This window comes from Ambystoma mexicanum, chromosome 5p (assembly GCF_040938575.1).
Source record: "Ambystoma mexicanum isolate Mex_15411 chromosome 5p, UKY_AmexF1_1, whole genome shotgun sequence".
In the NCBI taxonomy this organism is placed as follows: Eukaryota; Metazoa; Chordata; class Amphibia; order Caudata; family Ambystomatidae; genus Ambystoma; species Ambystoma mexicanum.
Window position 1 is genome coordinate 237,411,468 of NC_090930.1, and position 16,110 is coordinate 237,427,577.

Consider the following 16,110-nt stretch of genomic DNA (forward strand, 5'->3'; position numbering starts at 1 on the left):
GTAATTTGTTTTGATGGTTTTGCAGGGAGATCGGGTATAGGTTATGTTTTTATTAGTTTTCTTTTTATAGGTTTTGTTTTTTGAGGTACAGGGTACATATCTAGATGGGGTGTACAGTGCACCTAGTCTGTTCCATTCTGGGAGGCAACGGATGACATTGTTGACTTTGTTTGCAGCAAAGTTAACTAGGATTAGACCATCGAATATACAGAGATGTGAAAGTGCTACGTAACTCATACCTTCTTTGAAGACTGTGCTGCCACTGCCGATCAGTGCATGATCTTGCAATTTGTGAATAATGACAGTATATGCAAGAAATAGAAAGAATTGATCTCTGCGTACATACATGTTTTTGAAAAGAAGGAAACATACTATTATGCGGCCAATTCTTTTAATTTCTGTAAATTTGTCAAAGTGGATGTTAACAGACAGAGGGCCTCATTGTGACCCTGGCGCTAATGGGTTAATAGCGCCGTAAAAGGCTGCAGCGGCGTTAACCCATTAGCACCTGATTATGAGGTCCCTTTGCCGGACCCGACCTTAACAGCTGGTCTACACCAACCGTTAAAGTAGGGACCCGCAAAGGCACCTTGGTGCTAAGTACAGTACCGCAATTTGCGGTACCGTACTTAGCGCCTTCCCCATTCCCATTTAGCCCTCTGGGGCAAAAATGGGAATGGGGAAAGGCCATTGGTGAATGGAGAAATACCGCCCCGCCAACCTCAGAATGGGGCGGTATTTCCCCCTTCACCAATGGTGGATTTGTTATGATTCCGGCGGGAACCATGGCGCTAATAGTGCCATTGGTTACCGCCGGACTCGTAATGAGGCCCAGAATGTTTTTGTCATGTGGATATGTTTGGAATCCAACAATTGTACCAGTTGCTCCATTGATTAAGCCTTCTTCTATGTCAAAGTTGCACTTTAGAATTACTCAGCAGTATAGAAATAGAGTTAATAATCCAGCTGTGTTAGAAATACATGTTTCTAAGTTATGTAGTTGTGCTGTTGCTTGTTGACACATAGAGAGTGTCATGCCATGCACTTCTAGTTTGTCTGTGGAGCAGAAATTTACTATGGGTTGAATTTATTTTTTCAACATTGTATTGTTGAATTGGCTGCACCTTGCAACTGTTAGCAATACGCATATGCATTTTATATTTTGTTGAGTTCATTGACATGATGTGATAAGTCATTTATAATGTGACGCTACAGAAGTGTTTCTAGGTGCAGCAAAACAAGGGTGGGAAGACAGAGGGCAGACAAAACATATAATCTCGCTAGTCTTTCTCAGATTCACATTGTGCAAGTGTGACAGAGCCAAAGTGCAGAGGGGAGACAGAGAGGGGAAGTGCCAAGGAGAGGGAGCAGAAATGCGATCAGGGCAGCAATGCTCTGAGCAAGGGCATCCAGGGCAGCATGGCTCTGGGTAACTGCAGTGAGGTAGGGGACTGTAGAGGATACAGGATTGACAAACATTTCACTGGCTGCCCATTAGGCACAGGATCTCTTTTAAGATGTTTTAACGCTGTTGCACCCAGTTACCTCATGGAACGTATTCAGCGATACGTCCCGGGACGACCTGCCAGGTCAGTGGAACAGGCTAGGTTTTGCCAGCCTCTTTTCTGTCTTGCCAAGTTTGGGAAAACTAGGTTTGCTGTTATTAGCCCCAGTCATGTGGAACTCCATTCACTCCAGCTTAAGTCTTCCAGCTCTCTGGTTGACTTCAAAAATAAACTGAAGACCTTCCTTTTCATGGACCCTGCAAACTCTCTGAACCTTGACTTTCTCCTGTCTTCGTCTGTGTGTCCATTCTTGTTTGTTATGCACCGTGAGGACTGCAGGTGATTTGGCGCTCAATGAAGAATTAAAATAGATAAATAATTCAATACAGCTACAGCCCTTAAGTGTGCGGTAGCCCAGAGGCAGTGCAGGGGGAACTGATCATGGAGGAGCCCGGTACACATAAAATTCAGAGTGTAGCAAGGCAACCAGTCGGTGTGGCAGACAGGTAGGTAAGCAGGGGAGAGAGAGAGAGAGAAAGCAGAGGAGAATAGGAAGGTATTGACCTGTTTCTGGAACTTCAGGTGGTCCGGATCAAATTTGAGAGGGGCAGGGAGGCCATTCCAGAGGGCGGCACCTGCAGAAGAGAGAGATATACCCCCACTCTCTACTTAGTGAAACATCTTTTTCCAAGTTTTATTTATTTATTTGACACTTACATAGATAATAATATGTGTACATAGATAATACTAATGTACATAATAACACTTACTTAAACACATCATAACATTCCAATCTACAGAGAAAATGACAGAGTACGAAAATGCAAATAAAGAGAGAATAAGAATAAAGAAAAATAAAACATAATTTACAAAATTAAGAGAATAAAAACAAAACCCCTAGAATGTGAGTAAAATACCTAAGCATAGAGGTCATTAGATGCTCCCCAGATAATCTCATATTTATGATGTTGATCTTTAGCTTTTAAGGACACCTTCTCCCTCCTAGACAGAAGAGATACATTCTGCAAGCAATCATCAACACAGGGAGAAGTGTCACTCTTCCAAACTTTCAGAATATTCTTTTAGCAAGAAGAAGGGCTCTATATATCCAGAATGGTTAAGTACTAGACAATACAATATTTGAAGGAGATAAACCCAACACACCAAGAAGTGGGTCTCTTGGAAGGGATAGACCAAAAACCAGGTCTATTCTCTGGAGAAAAAAAAATCCCAGAATAGTTGGATCTTTCTACACAACCACAACATATGGAACGTGGTGCCCACTTCCCTATTACAGTTCCAACAGACATCCTCATTGCACAACTTACACAACCTCATCTTCCAATGAGACTAGTACAGGTAATGGTTAATCCTTTGCTACGTATACCACAGTTCTAAATCAACTTTGTATTTAATAGGACCTGCACATATGCAGTTCCATTCAATGTCCGATAACAAGCAACCCAAATCCAAATCCCAATTTCCTCTACCACATTTTGCTGTTAACTGATATGTGGAAGGAGTAACTAATTTGTAAAAAGTAGATGCAGACAGAGGCATGGTCTTAGAGAGGAGTAGGATTGCAGGCGGAGTGTGCATTGTAGCATTCATTGGTGAAAAAGTACAGCAAAAAGTTCCCGCATAACATTATAATGACAGATTTCTGTTGCTTTCAGCTTATATTTAAAGTGCCAGAATTCAAAGTCAACCATATTCTGACTATCATGGACCTGTCCAAATATCCAGATACCTGTTTTTTTTGCCATGAAATCCACGATAAAGCATAGTTACCCTGTCTCACCACCGGGTTTTTCCACAAACTAGAGTTTGCACACAATGCATATTTCTCATCTCGAACCTCATTACATCTATTTGTATTTTTTTTTGCATTTGTTTATTATTTGCTAATGCGCACAAAAACCCAGGGGTAGCCAGGCGCAGCAGGTACAAGGTTACTTAAGCTTAGGTTGCATACAGGGAATAAAAGTATAAGAGCATAACAATACAGTACATACATGTTAATGCAGTTGGAGATGAAGAAGCTAGCATATTACAGTGTAGGAGGAGTATACAAAAAGGTAAGAGGGTAAGCGCAGAAAAAGTCATGGGCAAGGATTCAGGAGTATCATGGCCGTGTTAGTTGTCGTTGGACCAGAGCCCGTTTTTTACCTTACATCGGAAGTTGGTATAGGGTAGGTTATCCCTTAACGCTGTAGGCAATGCGTTCCATGCCTGGGCAGCTCTGACCGGGAAGGTAACTCCGCCCGCTTTGAATCGTCTAAATCTAGGGGTTTCTAGCAGGAGGTGGTTAGTAGCCCTAGTGTGGTGTCTGGACGATTTTCTGGTCAGTTTGGCCGAAATGTAGGTGGGTGCTGAGTTGAGCCCTTTGTGGGTGAGCGACAGTGTCTTGAGGAGGATTCTGTTGCTGGTTTTGAGCCAGTTGTGGTCTTTCCTGATGTTGGATATATGTTCTCTGCGGGGTATGTCAAGGGCTGCCCTAAGAGCGTTATTTTGAAGGATTTTTATTTTATTATAGTTTTATTGGCTCCTACATAGAGGGCATTGCAATAGTCCAGCTTGGACATTACTAATGTGTTAGCTAGTGTAATGCGGTTAGTTTTGCAGCGGTACGGTCTGCAGGTCCTGATTAATTTACAGGTGTACGCTGTAGACGATGCCAAGGAATTAACTTGTTTTTTGAGGGATAGAGTGGAATCAAGGTAAAAGCCTAGAGTTTTTACCTCAGATGCCACCTTGATTATGTTGCCATCTATGTTGAACTTGCTGTAATTGGGACTCAGTTTTTTTAGGTTGGAGTTGGAGCCCAAGATCAGTATCTCTGTTTTGTCGTCATTTAGACAGAGGCCGTGGGAGGCCATCCATGCCTGAATGAGGAGGTAAATTTTGTTTACTAGAGCTGTGTCTTCGACAAAGTTGCCAGATAGTGGTATGAGAATCTGCGTATCGTCCGCATAATTAGTGTAGATTACCCCTAATCTGTCAAGTTTGTCGAAGAGTGGCTTAGTAAATATATTATACATTGTCGGGGAGACACATGAGCCTTGTGGGACACCACACGTGATATGGATTGGGCCTGCTGCCGCTATGGGGGAGAACACTCTCATCGTACGGTTAGCTAGGAAGGACTGTACCCATGCTATAGCTTCACTTGAGAAGTGGGCGGCGGACGGTAAGTGGTTGCATAATACTGCATGATCCACCAGGTCAAAAGCCGCTGATAGGTCAAGGAGGAGGAGCATAGCTATAGTACCTTTGTCCTTCTACATGTCGATTTGTGTCTTGAGGTCGATAAGGGCTGTTTCAGTACCGTGAAGTGGTCTGAAGCCAGATTGCCGTGATCCTAATAGTTGGTGTGTCTCCAAGTAATTTTGGATTTGGAGGTAGGCTACTCTATCGATGATTTTAAGGAGAAATGGGACCGTAGTAATGGGCCTATAATTAGTGGGGATAGCTGGGTCAAGTGTCTGTTTTTTGAGTAGGGGCAGTACCCACGATTCTTTAAGGTTGGTGGCTACCGTGCTCGTATTGAAGGAGGCGTTGATAAGTTTCGAGATGAAGGGTGCTAAATCTCTGGCAGCGTCCTTGATGATTTGCGCAGGGCAGCTGTCGCCTTGGCAGTTTGATGGTTTAAGGGATAGAATGACCTTTTCAGTTTCCAATATGGAGATATTAGTAAATCTGAAGGGTTCACAGTTGGTTTGGGTGGATGCGCCCGGTATTTCTTTCCGTTGGGTGATATGATTTTCGCTAGGGCTCAGGGAGGCTTTTTTCTTAGCGATTTTGGATTGAAGGGTTGTCATTTTATTTGCTAGGGCATTTTGGATGCTCGTGCACCAGGATTTGTCCTTGGGGACATTATCTATAGGGGCAATTGGATTTTCCAATTCTCGGAGAATAGTGAAGAGCTCTTTGGTATTCGAGTTGGCTTTGCGGATTCTCTCATTGAATGAATCTTTTTTCATTTGAATTATTTCCTTCTTGTAACTTTTGGCAAAGTTGGCAAGTGTAGTTTTGTTGTCGACAGAGGGGGTATGCCTCCAGATAGCTTGGAGTTTGCGTTTTTGGATGCGCATTTTTTTGAGTTGGGGAGTGAACCAGGAGTTGAGGTGAGCTTTGCGTTTACTTTTATGAAGTTTGATAGGGGCAATCAAGTCTAGCGCTTTGGTCATAGAATTGTTAAATGACTCAACTAACTCGCTAGGGTTGGATTCAATGGAGCTGGTGGTGAGAGCTGGTAGGAGTAATGGGAGTAATTTTTCAGCCGTGATTTCTTTTTTACTTCTCGCTGGAATGGGAGGTGCTATTTTATTCTTATTAAGTTTGGGCGGCTCGATGCTGGCTGTAAAGCATATGAGATGGTGGTCCGTCCATATTTGCGGTAGAATACTAGAGATGGTGATGTCGCAGTTATGGTTAGCTATCCAGTCTAGTGTGCGTCCTTTTGTGTGTGTAGGAGCTAGGACGTTTTGGGTAATGTTGTGATTGACTAAAATGGATTGGATAGATTGGGCTTGTTTGTCTTCAGCGTCATTAAAGCCCAGGTTGAAATCACCTAGTAAGAGGAGCTGGGTGGTGTCTTTAATGCTGTTCGTGAGGAGACTAGATAGGTCTTCCTCAAAATTGCCTAAGGGGCCTGGTGGTCTGTACACTAGAAGTATTGTTAGTGTGCTATTGTTTGAGATAAGTATTTTAGCTAAGAGAAGTTCGCATGATGTGACTGCTGGGTGTGGGGTGAGTCTAGCAGCTAGCTGAGTTTTGGTTATGAGGGCCAGGCCGCCTCCTCTAGTGTTAGGACGGTCAACTCTTAAGATATTGTAGTTGTCCGGTATGGCAGTCATGAGGGCCGGGCCGGCCGCATCATGGAGCCAGGTTTCAGAAACAGCAAGGATATCTAAGTTATCCATAGCCAGTATATCAGCTATTTCAGTAGGCAACCCAACATCGTATCACATTATCGGGTTTCCAACATCACTCTCCCTGTATCTCCAGAAGCCCATTCATCCAGAGCTCCCCACCCCCTTCAATGCAAGGTCAGTACATGGGTCCGGAGGGACCATCCACAGTGTGTAACCCCTCACGGGTTTTTTATTGTCTGCACACAAAATCCATATTCTGGATATTCAACAATATTCCGTATATTGTTTCTTAAATTATAGGAAGACCTGCTATTCTGGGCCATAGAAGAAGGCTGCTATCTCTATACAGCCAAAACGTCCAACGTCATGCGGTCCTACATTTACAACACTAAGACCTACAACAGACATCATCTTTACCACCTCTAGTGTGGACGTCGCCTCCTAGCAGTTCCTATTTTTAGGTGTCGCGAAGCAAAAAAACTGTTTTGTACAAAGTATTGGCTGCAAAAGTGTTGCCTCTCAGCAGACCTTATTTTCAGGTCCCTTCAAGCAAATGTTTGTTTTGTACAAAACACTGATGACAAATATGAATCAATATTTTGTTTAACCAACACATATGTAATAGAATTGAGTAAAAAAGTAGTATTGTGGAGCCAACAAACTACACCTCTCTTTTCTTCAATGTGTTCTTTCTGATAATGTAAACAGAATGCCTAAAGTTCAGCTTAACTCTGGTACGCTTACAAATACAAAAAGTTGCATTTAATGCCTTTCTCTCCCTGTTTAAATACTCAAGTCCTCGCTGTACAAAATAGAGTATGCTGATGACTAAGTTGTAGATTTTTCTGTCTACTATTTATCTGGAAGTTTATAAGACAGTGGGGCTGCTAAGCTGTAATATGTGACCTAAAGTAATATAGGTCAAGAAACTGGTTTTCCAGCCCTTTCAGAATTTGGATTTGTATGTTTTTCCTCCTAAAATACATAATCTGTTAAGTGAGCAGTATTGTATATGGAGATGTATGAAAATTGTGTCTACAGCAAATCATTGTAGCTTAAATGTTTAAGGTCAGGACCACTCCCCTGTTCTAAATAAGAGACCTAGCATTAATAAGGGCTCCTGATAATGTAGGAGTAGTAGTGGTATCTTTAGCCGATCCACGATTAAGGTAGTTGGGTCTCCTCTGTTTGTAGTATAGGTCACCTGGTGGTTCGGGGCGATTTGTCATCGCTGAGGCTAGGAAGTTAGGCTTATTGGCGGTAGTGGTACGTGTAGGTACAGGTGGACTAGTTCTTTTATTTTTGATGTCATAGATTCGTGGTGGCCTAGCTCTAAGTCGCAAGTTTCTCTCTTGCAGGTTGCAGGGGGTGAGGTTGGTGAGGGCCATTATTGTGGTGATGGTTAGAATAGTCCAGGCTAGGGACCAAGGTGTAAATAGGAGGCAGATGCCATTCTTTCACAACATGTTCTATGAAAGGTGGAGTCATAAGATAATTTGGCAAGCCACGATCTAGTGATGGAATGTACGTAACATAAATGCAGTGTGGTACTGTTTTATGTCGGGAAAACCAAAACCACCTAAATGTACTGGTCTTTAAAGGACATCCAGATGTACTGGTCTTTGAAGGACATCCTTTGGGATTCGGGCACGGCCTCTTTCCCCCCATACAAATGTATTCAAGGACTTATAAATGCTTAAAAGTAGATTATTTGTAAGTGGTAGAGGGAGCATAATAAAAACATATCCTAGTTTTGGGAACAAGGTCTTCTTCACTATGGTAACTTTACCCCAGAGGGGAAGGTTTAATTTCCCCAATTTACAGCAGAGTTTATCTATTTCTGCAATTTTCATGCAAATATTATTCACAAGTGACTCAATATTTCTATTGGCATGAATACCCAAATACTTAAGACCGAAATCAGCATACGCTTCTCGGTCCACATCAAATAACCCCCTATGTCTTGAAAGGGAAATTGGAAAAACATGAGTCTTTGTGACATTTACTTTATAATTAGAGAAATTGCCAAATTCCTGTAATGTCAATAGAAGTCCTGGATATGAGCACTCAGGATTTGAGATTAGGACCAAAAGGTCATCTGCATATAAGAGGACTTTTGAGATGTCGTGCCCAAATGGAATGTCCACTTTACCTGAATGATTTCTGAGCATAATGGCAAGAAGTTCAATGAATAAATGAAACAACAATGGAGACAAGGGGCATCCCTGTCGAGTCCCTTTTAGAATCCGGAAACATTCTTAACGACAACCATTAACAGCCACAGCCACCTTGGCACGACTATATAATGCTCTAAAAAGTCAAAGTAAATGTGGTCCACAAATTACTTTAAGCAAGACTTGATGTAAGAAAACCCAACTACCCTGTCAAAAGCCTTCTCTGTGTCAATAACGGCGGCCACATATGCATCTGCACATTGTCTCTTTAGGTAAATAACATCAAGCAATTCCCGTAAGTTATCATTACTATTCCTTCCACTTACAAAACCTGCCTGGTTTTTATGAACCAGTATCGGAAGCAAGCCATTCAATCTTCTTGCAAATATTTTCACTATGAACTTTACATCAAAGTGAAATTGGTCGATAGTTCTCATATAGAGAGGGATTTCTACCTGGTTTTGGAATTACCATTGTTAATGCAATTAATGCTGTTGCATTGACTCAGCGACTGCCTCATTATGCGCAATCTCTGAATACAATTGTGCAATGAAAGATGCCAGGATCTGACTAAAATTTTTATAAAACTCTGTTGGGAAACCATCAAGGACAGGACATTTACCATTCACAGATGTATTTATTGAAATTATTGAAATTTCAATTTCCTCTGCTGTTATTGAAGCATCGAGATTTAGGGCCTCATTACAAGTATGGAGGTAACCATGCTGCTTTTACCGGGTACCGGGTCCGGGTTCCTTGAATGGGGAAATAACGGGCCATTCCGACCTTGGAGGGCCCGGTATTTCCCCATTCAAGGAACCCGGACCCGGTACATCCCCATTCCCATTTGAGCCCCCATAGCGCTCAATGGGAATGGGGAGGATGTTAACAACGGGCCCGTTGTTAGCATCCTGGTCTGCTCACGGGACCCGCTAAGGACCCCTGGTTTTACCAGGTGTCCTTAGCGGGTCCCGCAAGCAGACCTCGTAATGAGGAGGTAGGGGGTTAAAGGCACCAGCAGCTCTATCGGTGCCGTTAACCCCCTACGACCTGGGTCGTAAAGAGGCCCTTAATCTTTCTTGCTCATTCAGACTTGGCATATCTAATGAACAGAGATAATTATTCATTTCCAATTCAGAACAGACTTATTTAGGGAGGCATAATATTGTCTAATTTCTTCACAAATGTCCTCATTCTCTTTCCTTATTATTCCTCCCTTATCCACAACAAAAAGCACATGTCTGTTATTCTCCTTCTGCTGTATATAGTTTGCCAACAAGGCTCCTGACTTCTCACCTCGTTCCAAGAAAGGTTGTTGCGACTAGAATAGATGTGTTTCTGCCTTATGATGAAGTTCACAATTGAAAGCTTGTTTTGCATGGGACAAAGCCAACATATTTTCCATACTTGGGCAATCACAATAGCGTACCTCACTTGCTCTATACTCATCCTTTAGTTTGATCATAACCTTCTCCCTGTATGAATCATAACTAATAATTGTATCACGCAATGTTACCTTAAACACATCCCAAATTACTGATATGGAGTCAATTGAATGCAAATTATCCTTCATAAACAGTGATATTTCTGCTTCTATATGCTTAACAAATTCTAAATCAGAGAGCAGCTGCATATTCAAATGCCATTCTTGGACCTCACACCACCTGCAGACTAATCCAGCTTCAAAATAATAGAGGCATGATCCCAAATGACATCACCAATTGCAGCATTATAAACATCCCCACGTAGGCTTCTACTGACAAGAAAAATGTAAATACGTGAATATGTACCACTGAATGAAAAGTATATCTTCTACTCGCGCCATTAGCATCCCTTCAAATGTCATGCAAATCCCACTTATCTAGCAATCTTAAAAGTCCCTTTCTTGCTTTAGCTTGAACGTATGAGCTAGCCTGGGTAGTCTTATGCAATTTCATATCAATTGTAGTATTAAAGTCTCCCCCAGCTATAATCTTGGTACAACACAGTTTGTCCAATACTCCATCCAGTATTTGAAACAAAACAGCTTGGTTCACATTTGGCACATACATATTAAAAATTGGCATTTATCTATTCTCAATATGTAAATTAAGTGCAATATATCTCCCTTCAGGGTCCACACATACACAACCAGTCCTATATCTCAAGTTGTTCCTAAAAAGAGTAGATACACCTCAAGAATTACTTACAAAATAACTTGAAAACTCTTTTACATACAGACAGTTCAAAATATATCCTACTTGATCGCCTCTCAAGTGTGTCTCTTGTAGAAATACTATATCTGGCTTCTGCCTTCTCAGTAGAAATAATATTTCTCTTCTCTTAATAGGGTTATTTACACCATTAACATTCCACCACATGAAAGTTAAGCATGCTGGCATTGTTTCCAACATAACAAAATGTCAATGCCGAACAATCTGCATCCATTGTCAACTTTTTTCAACATTGAACATACATCCATTATTTATTTCTTTTTCCCTCCCTCCCTCCCTTCCCTTCTCTTGCCCTTACCCCCCTCTTTTCCTTCTCCCTTCCCCTTTTTTGTAAAAACCACAAGGTGGTGCAGTTAAGGACCTCTGAGATAAAACACATTTAAGGAAAATAGACAAAAACAAGAATGTTATAAAGTGATACAAAAAGCAGGTAAAAAAACAAGAAGAATGTAGGAAAGAGCATAACCGCCAAGATATTCGACAACAATATAAACAAAATCAAACTTGTAAATTTGCTCTGTACATATCATAACTAGAACCAACATTACACAAATAGCAGTTTAACAGCAACATCTACCGATCAACCAAATATGAGTGACAAACCCAGACAAAGTTATCAGACCGGGACTAAATAACTAAATCTACAGCATTTTATGCAACTAGAAACTGAACAAAAGCTGTGTATAAATGTTACAGTACATACACAGTTAATTTTATACACATGTTAAAGGAGCAGATATATCTGCAAATTAACCCATAAACAAGTATGTCTATCTTTACACACACATGCATACAATTGTTAGTAATTTTCTCCATCATCCAAGTGTCTACAGAGACACTGCCTCAGAAGATCTGTTGCACTAGTTTGAACACCATAGCAACCATACTGTAAAAAGCATTTGTGTTCGTCCATACTTGAGCTAAGGGCCAGCCCATAATCTCTGCACATGTCCACCCTCTGAGAACACTGGTGAATGCCTTGTGATCTTGTGTTGAATAACGAAGGCTTGCTTTGCCCCATTTTTCCCCTGACGCTCCATTGCAAAGCCTGCAGAGCCACAAGCAGGTCACATACCATCCCAGATCAGTGATACAGTTTGCCATGTGTTTGATCTGCCTCACACTCCTGCCAGGAGTCACGCACCCAGAGTCCCTCCCTCACAGTCACATAACAATTACACTGAATACACCTTTGATCCTCATGCCTGCTTTCCATAAAGGCAAACATGTAACTGCTGGTCTCGGGAGGCCAGGGGTAGCAAAGACAGAGGATAAGAGGAAGCCAGGCTAAAGGTGAAAGCATACCCAAGGCACAGAGCTATGCAAGCATGGCAAGTCACACAAGTTACTCACTGTTCACCCGTCGCACTTAGAATTCCAATGGTGACTTGAAAGTACAGTGCACAGAGTTATTAGTCAAAACACAGCATTCCATACATTCGCATTTGCCTGCGAGCATTTATGGCCACAGCACCACCAGAGTAAAACAAATTAGAGAAGCGTATGACCGCGAGAGACTTCGAGGGAGTTGAGTGAAGGGTTCGTGAATGAAGGTTCCATGACATCAGGGGCCGAAGTCTTTTGTCCATACAGCACATGGATAACTCTAGTTTTTAAGATGGATTTTGCATCGCTAGTAAGCAGGCCAGTTCTAATGCTTTTTAAAATGTTAGAATAGGTTAGATCTGCAGACTGACATGTTTTGAGTTTGTTATCTGTAGCAAAAAAATTGCCAGAGATTTACATTTCCAATGCAGCTGATTGTATTGTGGCATTGTTTGTGTCCTAATGTTTTGAAAATGGGTTGATCTTTTTCTGCTGCTAACTGTAGGAGGTCTCTGAAAAAAATATTGTGTTTTCCTCCAAACAATTCTTCATCGTCGTTTTTTAGGACTTCTTGCATTCCGAGATTAATTAAAGCCAGAATGATGTTGGAAACCATGCTTACATCATCAAATATGCTGATTATTTTAATTCAGAATGTTTTGCAGTAACCAGCATCACCACTGACATACAGGAGCAGAGGTGTATAGTTTATAAAGATACAGGTTTTAGTTCCATGTTTAAGACCATGTTCAATCTCTTCAGTGACTTCTAGATAAATGGTGAGTTGTCCATCATTTAGCTGTGATGTGAGCACTGACAAGTCTTCTTCAGATTGTTTAGATTGATACATGATGTTTTCGATCTCAGTAATGGCTATCATGCTTCCTTTAGAATGAGTGGTTCTCCAAGTGGTTCTTGTCTTCCTGTAAGAGAAGGTTGACTGCTTATGGAGTGTCTTTATTAAGTAGTGCTTCATGTCTTTCCTCGTGTTGGTGTTCATTGTCCAATATTTGTTCGTATTGTGAAGGCAGCCTCCAGCACGCTCACACCATAAAAAATACAGTCCACTAGGGAAAAAGGCACAAGACATGCTTGCAAGAATTTATTTCTACAAAATAGAAATGCATCAGTAAAGAACTTTGCTGCAGCCAAACATGGTGTTCCATGCCCCTCCCTCCAGAAGCCCTTGATGTCGTCAATTATTTTCCAACACTCTAAAATGTCCTTTCCATTCTGTAACTGGCAGGAATGTAGTCATATGCTGCAGAATTCCCCTGTTATGGGTGCCCTGCTCTGGCCAGGAGCTTGGCATCCTCACTCATGTTTCTGTCACCCACTGTTTGTCGTACTTCTCTATATTCTCCCGGTACAAGGACAAATCCATGATGAAGGCATACCCTAAACGCTCGCCGCACCAGAAAGAGAACCTGCTAGGTGAAGAAAGGCCCAAGTCGATCTTGTAAGAATAACAAGTTTTAATCTCATTCACAGATGAGAGCAACATCAAAGAACTCTGCTGCTAAGGACGTTCGGCCGAAAAGGTACAAGCAGAAATGTTTAAAGGTACACAGTGTCATGATGACGTAATAACATACAGCAAAAACCTGTGCAGCTGATTGAATGGACACTTTACATATTCCACATTTATCCATATGGTATACCAGTCTATTGGTGCCAGCCCAGTCCGTCTGTCTTCCATCATGCGGGTGCTGCAGGGCTCATCGTCTTCTCATGTCGAATGTCAGAAATCAAATTAATGATACTCCCTCCATACGGCTTGTTTTATCACTCATACTGTGCACTTTGCAGGCCTTAAGATGGACACAAAGGAGGTTCTAGGGCACTCTAACTTTCACACACACATTTCACTCACTCCCCTTTGCACAATCCGGCTTCAAGGGCTCCACCTTCATTTTGAACTAAAATGTATCCCTCCAAGCACCTCGCAATACAAATTACATAATTGTTATTTCAATTATGTGCCCTGTCCGTCCTCTTTGAACATTCCAGGACTTGTTAGTTTGGAGTTGGTAGTCAAAGGGCACTTAGTGCCATGGAATTCAGGGATCTTAATGATCAGTCAGTTAAATGGGGTATAACTGGTGTGCACTCCGGGAATGAGCCGGGTCATGCTTTGCCAGTGTCAGATAACATGCACACCAGGCACCGGTCTCTGATCATGGCCTTGTAGGGAACATTCCTTTTGGGTAAAAAGCGCATCTTTGCAACACTTTCAGAACAATGAATAGATGTTGTGGTGTGGGCTGTCCTCCTGAGAGCTCAGGCATGGCTGAGGATTTCTGTGGTCTCCCGAATGTGGGCACAGTGCATGGAATGGCACAGGCCTTCCTGTCTATATATGATTACTGATATCTTTGTAAAATAGCAATGCTGCTCGCACCTTGGGCCACGCCACTGTTCCTCCACTCCCATGGCCCCTCATAATGCCTCAAATGCATCCCGCCTCACTTTAAAGTGCCTATGGCGTGGGATGGAACTGTCCCCTTCCCAACATTCCCCCTTTCGTACCTTCTACAGTAATGAATTCTGGAATGTTTTTACGCTCCCGCTCACCCGTTTCTGCATCCACATATGGATGAGTCTCTTTATTGGCACCCAGGCTGCACACACTTGTCGCAAACTCTCCCCAATATGTGCATACTCTTTAGGTGAGGAAGTTTTATAAAGGCATTCCTCCTCCCCTGCCTGGTCCACCCAAGCCTCTGTCTAATTTTCTGGGTCAGGGGGTGGGACAATCACAGTGCGGTATAGAGGATCAACTTCATCTCCATACGGGATGGAGAACATTTCATACTTCTGGCCACCCTGTAGAATATCAGTTTGTACTTCAATATATTTTGTTTCGCAAGGTGCTTTTGGAGCCCCAATTGACAGCATCATTCTTTCGCTATCAGATACCACAGTGGCACAGCATCGAAGGACCAGCTAACAAGTGCAGAAAATGACCAGGATGGACACAATGATGAGCATTAACAACTTCACGATCGCTCTGAGCCATGATGGGCCCAAGTTAAATGCCATAGTCAACCGATCACTGTCCTGTATTCCTCCCTCCTCCTTATTCATGTGAACACCCAGGCCATGAACAGCGACGATGATGTGGGATAATGATTTGGTCTCTGCATCCGAATGTACAGCAGGAATCGCCAAATTGTTTGCAAACCACACCTTCCATTGCTGTTAACATGTCCAGCAAGTAACGATCTTGCATTGTCATAAGTCTCAATGTCTGCAACTCGACCTCGATCACTTTGAACCCATTCTCTGTATCGTTTGCGAGCTGGACCAGTTCACACCTTACTATTTGCAACCATTTGGCATTTGGATTCTGCTGGGCAGAAACAACTGTATTGTTCTGTTTTTTCAGCAAGCAATGTGGAGGCGTCTTTAGATATGTAATTCAATCTTTTCATCCTCTGAGGTTGTTGGAACCGTTCTTTTCCTAGCCAGATGTGTGGCTTTTGTGTGGGTGCTAACCCTTTAATCTTCATTTCCGCCTGTGGGGGAAACTCGTTGGCCCCACTGCAGGCAGTGCTCCCCCTTCAGGTGTTCTTCTGGGATTACTAATAGCGCTGAGTGCAAAATGGCTGGCAAACAACAGCGCCGCCATGATGGTGGGAGTTGCAATTAATCTTGTCGGCCGCAGACCCAGTAGTAATCCATCAGCGCTGCTGTTTCTTTCTTCATATCTGTGATCAAGAGAGTTTTAGTGCAATTTTCATTTGTACCATCAAAAATGGTACCTGTGCTGTGGAAACAGAGTCTATATTGTTCTTCCATATGCACTTGCACCGGTTTTTCCATTGTTGAAATCCACGTCTGCTTTGTAATCTGCTCTGTTCAGATTTGTGCACAGAATGTGTCCACTTGTGCTATATGTCACCACACCCGCTGCCAAGCTAGGTAGTGTGATGTCCTGCAAGTTATTATTAACATGTTTCCGCCCTTTCCCTATCAGATAGGGTAGCTCCACACACTTGATATTTTTTGGATC